Genomic DNA, 7,801 nt, shown 5'->3' with positions numbered 1-7,801 from the left:
CCCATATTTTGTTCTCTCAATTTGTGTTGTTTATCTATTTCCATTGTGTGTTGTGGTATTAAGGGGAGGACACTTCATCAAGTTTGGAAGTAGATGACTCTATTTTTCAAGCGAGGAGAAGACATTGATCTACTATATATAAAACATTCAAAATAAGTTGAATTTTAGTAGGAAGATATCAAATCAAGAGGAAGTGATAATTGTAGACCAAGAAGTGAAAATATAACTAGGAGTAAAATTAAAAGGGGCTTAAGACCAACTTCAATTCATACGCCAAATTGAATTAGTCGACTAAGAAATAATATACAATAAATCTACCACTATTTTTTTAGTAAAAAAGAGAGAAGAAACATAAACATATCAAGTACACCTGCCTTGGTTTGGTAGAGCCAGAAGTGTAGAAGAAGTCAACTATAAGTTAGTTACTTATATTTGTTAGCTAGGTCAAGTGGGGAGTTTGAACATATAATCAGACATGGTCTTAAAACTTTCCAAACTTTTGATTTGGGAACCAATAGTTGGAAACTCTGTTAGGGAAAACATAGAAAATCACTATTGGGAAGAGTTAAGGATTGTGTAGCCTATTTCAAAGGTGACTTTACTAGAGTGAAGAACCTCGAGAATAAAATAAATGTTTCCTCATCAAGAGGTTACAATGCTAAAAAATTCAAATTTGTACATAAGCCCCAAACTTTTCAATCAAAAGTATAATGATGTGTTCACATACAGATTCATGTGAGGAACCAACTATATTGTGTGATCAATTTAAGTTGCATAATAGGAGAAATTTTAGAATTGAATAATATAAGGCATTGGACTCCCATGACATCATTGGTTATCAAAATGCTATCCCATCTGATGTCAGAAATAAGTTACCAACATTCCATGGTGCAAAGGATGGATCAATAGAGAGACACTTGTAACAGCTCAAATATGTAGAAGACTATGAAGTTGATCATGAAGACGTTATTGTGAAACTCTTTGTACAATCCTTAAATGATGAGGCAAGAGATTGGTTCTCATATTTAGTACCATAGTTCATTTTTTATTGGGAGGATCAAAACAACTTTCATTTTTCAATTTGGTGAAAGGGTTAGTGAAACAACGTTACTCAAAATTTCCCAATGTTTCTATTGGGGAAGGTGAATTGGTGTCACTATTTAATTTGAGATTTTTTTTAAAAAATTGAAAAATCTTGAAGAAGATGAAGCCTAATGATGCATTTGCATTTTTATTTTACTTGGGTGCCTTTGATGAAGAGATGAGTTACAAATTAAGGAGGAAAAATCAAAAAGTTTGCATGAGGCATTCAAAATTGACATGGATTTTGAGAACATGTGTTTTTGATTAAGTAAAACAAGTTTTAACGGGTGCCTGAAACCCCACAGTTAACATTGTATTACTGAAATAAATTTTGGAACATAAAGTAGAACAACATTAAATAATAGGTTGTGGAAGGCTGCAAACTAGTCCTAAGGCAAAACAAACTCTAAAGGAGCAAGCAAACCCAACTAAGCTAAAAAACCAAGGGGAAAAAACAAAAATGCTAGGAGAACAAATCAGGGCACCATATCTTTGACCAGCTCAAGCTTTGTCTTGAGCTCCAGATTTTCCATGGTCTTTGCTACTTCAGTCATTGGCTGATTTTCATCTGTAGTATCCTCCCTGTCCCTCTTCCTCTTGTGCGATCTCATTTTATAGCTCAGGCTTTCATCCAGGGGGTTGGCATCCATTATAGGAGCATCCCTATTTTCCTCATTGACTATGACAACTTTCCCATCTGTATTAACCTCCATCATCTCCTGCATTTTTATGATATTATCATTTAATCCTTTGATAATATTAAGGCTCTCATTAGCCAAACTGTGAAGAATGCACTCCATCCTATCCAATCTCTTATCCAACTCAGTAACCCTGGTTTCTAGAATGCCAATTCTATCAGACCCATCATCTCCTTCCTTCCCTTCTAGCCCCGTTACCCTGTTCTTTAGCTCTTCTATTTCATGGAAAATCCACTTGATTGACCTGAAGTTATCCACCATGCTATTGCGGGCATTGTTGAGGAGATTCATCTCCACCTCCCTAGCATTGTTGCTGAGAACCACCATTGCCAGATTAATCAGTTCCTCCAAATGGATTTCGAGAACATGTGTTCATTTGGAATGTAGGAATCCCAAAAAAAGAAATTGTTTATGCAAATAAGCAATGCAATCAAGAAGTAAATAATAACATCATAAGTGATCCCCAGTTTGTTGCCCCACCTAACAATTCATTTTTTAGTGGAAGATATGTGCCTAAATATAACCTAAGAAGTAACGAAACATATGAAGATGAAGCTTATGAGCCTTAGAACTATGCATATGTGCAGCCATATGATGAAAATGACGAAGAAATGAGTAACTTGAATGAAGGTTGTAACATTGGTTATATAGGGGCTTCATTTATAGCACATGAATATGAGATTTGGGGATATGACAATAGTTTTGTTGATGGAGAAAGCATAGAGGTGAGGTTTTTTGTCTTCCTTCGACATATGAAGATGATTGTTATAGTCATTACTCTTGCATTATATATGATCATCCATCAAATAAACATGAGCCTATATATAGCTCCTCAAGCGAACAATATTTTGTTGTCTATAATCACAAAATGGTTCAAAGTAAAAACCTAATCAAGCCTTGGGTTTCTTATTAGAAAAATGTTAACATAATATTGATGAATGATGATGTTCTATTAGAGATGAATGAAGATTTATGTTGTGAAAAGCAAAAGGAAGAGGTATATGTATTTGAAGGTAGTTTTAACTATTCAAACTCACTATACAATGAGGGTATCAAGGGAGCTCAAATATTGCCTTGTCAAGGAATATCAGAAGATATTTTTTATAAGTTCTCTAATCCGTTGTATGAGGAGAAAAATGAGTTTGCAAATAACTAGAATGTTAAGACATCATATTATGATAAATGGAATGGAGTTGAGGTAGAGATGCTTGATAAGCATGCTATGGGATTGGAATATCCTTGGCGGTATGAAGAATGATGAAACTACATATAGTGTATCATATGATGAGGACATGGATATAGATTCGAACTTTGATTATGAACTGAAACATTGTGATCAAGAAACAAATGAAATCTTTATGCATCCCAAGGAGATGTATTCAGATAAACAACATATTGACTACACTCAACAAAGTTCATTTAGAAATTTTGTTCTTGGATAAGGTTGTGGGAAACATGCCTTATGATCAACATTCACAAGATCATTTAGATATGCCAGATAATGTGTCAAATTTTAGTTTGAGTTATAATCACGATGAAAGAAATGATGAGGTGGTTAAAGAAGTATTGTTGCTAACCAATAAACAAGTTGAGTATCGAAAGCACATATGCAAGGAAAATCCTAAGTTTACATATTTAACACAACTAGGCCACAATTATAATAAAAACATTTATGACCAGGAGGAAGAATAGTGTGATGGATATAATAACATACATGCATACTTTGAGTTATAATCATGATGAAAGAAATGATGAGGTGGTTAAAGAAGTATTGTTGCTAACCAATAAACAAGTTGAGTATCAAAAGCACATATGCAAGGACAATCCTAAGTTTACATATTTAACACAACTAGACCCCAATTATAATAAAAACATTTATGACTAGGAGGAAGAATAGTGTGATGGATATAATAACATACTGATGTAGATTTGTACAATGGGGAAAACCATTTACAAATACGAGAGCAAGTTATATATGCTCACAACAAAGGAACATATATTTTTAGACTAGTTTTGAGATATTTAATAATATTGTGCATAGTAGCTTAAGGGAAGACATCACCATGCTTTATCAAACATATCTTAGTATCATTTTCAGATTGAGGCTATTGCTAAGTAATGGAAATAAGATTTTTGACAAAGGGAAATGTAAGTCTTGGGGTTGATAACCACTAAATAAGGTTGTGATGTGATTTTGAACTAAAGCAAGTAATTATTTCTCAACACTAGGTCTACTACTAGAGATAGCTGGATTCTTGCTATGCCTAGAAGAGGCATACATCCTCAGAAAGAGCCACTGATGGGAATTATATGTTTTGCATAATTTGAAGTACTTTTGATATACAAAGACTACTTAAAACATGCATTTAGGAGCAACATTATAAGTAATAGGTGTTACCCATGTGGAAAAATGTGAAACCAAAGCTTAAATATAATGATAGGCATAAATAATGGACCATGAAGCACTAGAGAAAATATTTACATCATTTATAGTCTATTTATCCATTATATACACCTAGAATAGTCTTAATATACCTCTAATAATAATAGTTGATTGCTTAAATTAAAGCAATTTCGAACTTTAGAATTACTTTTATTTAAAAGGTTAGTGTTTTTCATTCTAAAGAGGTGAGCTATAAATTAGTTACTCTTGTTTGTTGGCCAGGTCAAGTAGAGAGTTTGAATCTAAAATCAGACATAATCTTAGAACACTTTTGATTTGGGAACCCACGCCACAACCGACACCGCCAAGGTATTTTCTCTGGTTTCCAAAGAATTTATACATTTATTTGAATGTCAAATGTCTCCTGTGAGAAATGTGTGTACAAGAGTATTGATCTCAATCCAGTTGCATCCAGTTTCTTTCCGCCTACCACTTGCTGCGTATATTTCCTGAGAGAAGAACATAGGGTGTGGAAAGGGTGTGGCACTCCAGTTCCACTCGATAATAGCAAGTTGCCTGTTTTCTATTAGTAACATAATATATTCATGCCCCTAGGGTTTTTTCTCTAGTTTCCAAAGAATTTATGTACTTATTTTGGATGTCAAATGTCTCCTGAGAGGAATGGGTGTACATGTCCATGGACCTCAATCCAACTGCACCCAGCTTTCTTTGTTACTATATTGTCTTCCATTATTTTTCTCAGATTTTCAATGTCACTCCACCCACCACTCGCTGCGTATATCTTTGAGAGTAGAATATAAGGTGTGGCACTCTGAGGATCCAACTCAATAATTTTCTTTGCAGCGAGTTGTCCCAATTTTACATTGTTATGTAATCTGCATCCTCCAATTAAGGAGTTCCACACAGAAACATCAGCCTTTATTGGCATCTTGTTCACAATGGCAAGTGCTTCATCAAGGAGTCCAGCTCGGCCAAGAAGATCAACCATACAGCTATAATGACGCACTGAAGGTGTAATATGGTGGTTTTCATACATGCCACTGAAATAGAGGCGGCCTTCTTCCACTAAACCAGCATGGCAGCACGCAGACATAACACAAATTAAAGTGACATGATTTGGACTAATGCCACAATGCTTCATTTGTTCAAAGATTTCAAGGGCTTCCTTCCCACGGCCATGAATAGCATATCCTGCTATCATCGCCGTCCACGACACAACATCTTGGGGACGCATCTTGTCAAACAATTTCCGTGCATTTTCTAGACAGCCACATTTTCCATACATATCAATAAGGGCACTGACCAGGAATACATCAGATTGAAATCCGCTCTCCACTATTTGGTTATGGATTTCCATACCCTGTTGTAGAGCTCCCAGACCTGCACATGCCGGAAGAACGCTAGCAAATGTTTTCTCATCAGGCTTTACCCCTGTCAATTGCATTTGCTTGAATAGCTCCATGGTGTCCTCTGCCAATCCATTGTGGCTATATCCTGCAAGTATTGAGGTCCAAGAAATAAGATCTGGTTCAGACATTTTATCAAACAAATCGTGTGCAATCTCTACACAACCACATTTTGCATACATGTCTATAAGGGCATTCGTAACCAGAACATTACTCTGCAATCCGCTTCTTATTATTTCACAGTGAGCTGCCATGCCCTCTTCCGCTAAGGACACTAAGGAACATGCTGGTAGAACAGCCGCAAATGTAAATTGATTGGGTTTCAAGCCTACCAGCAGCATTTGGGTAAAAAACTCTAATGCTTTTTCAGAAAACCCAATCTTCGCATATGCTGCAATCATTACAGTCCATGACCAGACGTCCCGTCGGGGAATTTTTCCAAATAGTTGCAGGGCCTCCTCAAGGTACCCTTTCTGTACATACCCTGAAATCAGAGCCGTCCAGGATACCGTATCTGGTTCGGGAATTTTGTCAAACATGTATTGTGCATTCTCTAAACTTCCACATTTTGCATACATGTCTACAAGCGCATTTGCCACGAAGGCATCTGCATCGAATCCTCTACGCTTTACGTCATTATGGATTTCAATACCATCCTCCAGAGATGCCAAGCTGGCACACACAGGAAGAACAGTGGCAAAGGTAAAGTGATTGGGTTGGACATCTGTGCATTGCATTTGACGGAATACCTCCAATGCCATTTCAGGAAATCCGTGCTTTGCGTAAGCTGAAATCATGACAGTCCATGAATATACGTCTTTGCGAGGAGCGTAATCGAAGAATTTTTGAGCATCCGGCAGGCTTCCGCACTTGGCATAGATGTTAACGAGCGTGTTTGTCACGGCCCTGTTAACGATTAGTCCCTTGATACAAATATGGGCATGAATTAATCTGGCACTTGCTAGAGTTTTATTCCGAATGCAGCTCTGCAAGAGAAAAATGTATGTACAACAATCGACATGGTAATCCGTAATGTTATACAATATATGCAATACCTCCTTCAGACTGCCTTGTCTACAGAGCGATGTGATATAATTAAAAGCCGGCCTTGGCATTGCAGTCGCCATTGCCAACGCACTGAACTGAAAAAAGAGTTATCAGATTTCTCATATTATTTCCTTGACCCTCACTCTTCTTGCTGAATGCGAAAGACTCAGTTTTATCTGTCTGTCTCACTTTCTATTTTGACAATACAATTTTATTTTGATTGTCGAGTGTGTTAATGTAAATCAGTTTCTGGATTAGATTGTGTGGAGAATTTTACCATCAACGTTTCGAATCACACTACGTGATCAATCATCACGATGAGAGAGCAAGAGATGTCAAATAAAGTAAGTAGCAGATTTAGCAAAGACTCACCATATAAAGGAGAGGAGAGATGAATGCAATATAAAGGAGAGGAGAGATGAATGCACCAACCCCGAAGCTAAACCAAAAAATAATAAATAAATAAAAATATAAAAATAAAACAAGACAATAGGGGTGAATGACTAAAACAAGGAACAACACACAAGAAAAAGGTAAATAAGAAAAAATAAAATAAAACTAAAAATAAAAATAAAAATTAATTTAAAAATGAATTAAAATGAAGACCAAGAAATTCAATAGCTACAAAAATGAGTGTGTTAATGTTAACAATTGTATTTTTTAACTTAAATTTAACAATCATTCACATTGCAAATTTTTAATATTTATTATAAGTATAATATACTTTTAAAAATAATTTACATGAAAAATAAACATAAAGATAAAATTATAATTATTGAATTTTTTTTTTAGATATTAAAATTTAAAACTAAAATTAGTGGAGAAAAATAAATATTGATAGAATGAAATAAAAATATTTTTATTTGTAATAAATTAAATTTTAAGTATTCTATCATTGATATCTATTTGCATTTCTGTAGATAAAATTATTTAAGATATCTATACTAGTTTTAAATTGAAGAGATCATAAGTCATAGTTTTTTTCCCTTTGTTTTTAAAAATATGCTTATAGAGTCAGTATATGGACATAAATATTTATCAATTGCCTAATGATAAGACTTGAAAAGTGTTAATTAATAGGCTATAGGTATATAAATTTGTAAACTTGTAAACTAAGCATTTCATGTATATTTTTTTTTACAACATTATTTTGTATCAAGTTT

General features: G+C 34.7%; 1 pseudogene across 1 annotated transcript; it reads right to left on the bottom strand.

Annotated features, from left to right (window-relative positions):
• Window positions 1-4,344: 4,344 nt before the first annotated feature.
• On the bottom strand, window positions 4,345-6,843 carry LOC149551855 (pentatricopeptide repeat-containing protein At1g08070, chloroplastic pseudogene; annotated as a pseudogene). The gene has a single exon (XR_016352816.1). The product of XR_016352816.1 is annotated as a pentatricopeptide repeat-containing protein At1g08070, chloroplastic pseudogene (transcript).
• Between the last annotated feature and the right edge of the window lie 958 nt (window positions 6,844-7,801).

Source organism: Cupressus sempervirens, chromosome 6 (genome assembly GCF_028749045.1).
Source record: "Cupressus sempervirens isolate cs-2001-9-10 chromosome 6, ASM2874904v1, whole genome shotgun sequence".
NCBI lineage: Eukaryota > Viridiplantae > Streptophyta > Pinopsida > Cupressales > Cupressaceae > Cupressus > Cupressus sempervirens.
Note: the sequence above shows the minus strand (reverse complement) of the source record. Positions and strands in the feature narration are given on the sequence as shown.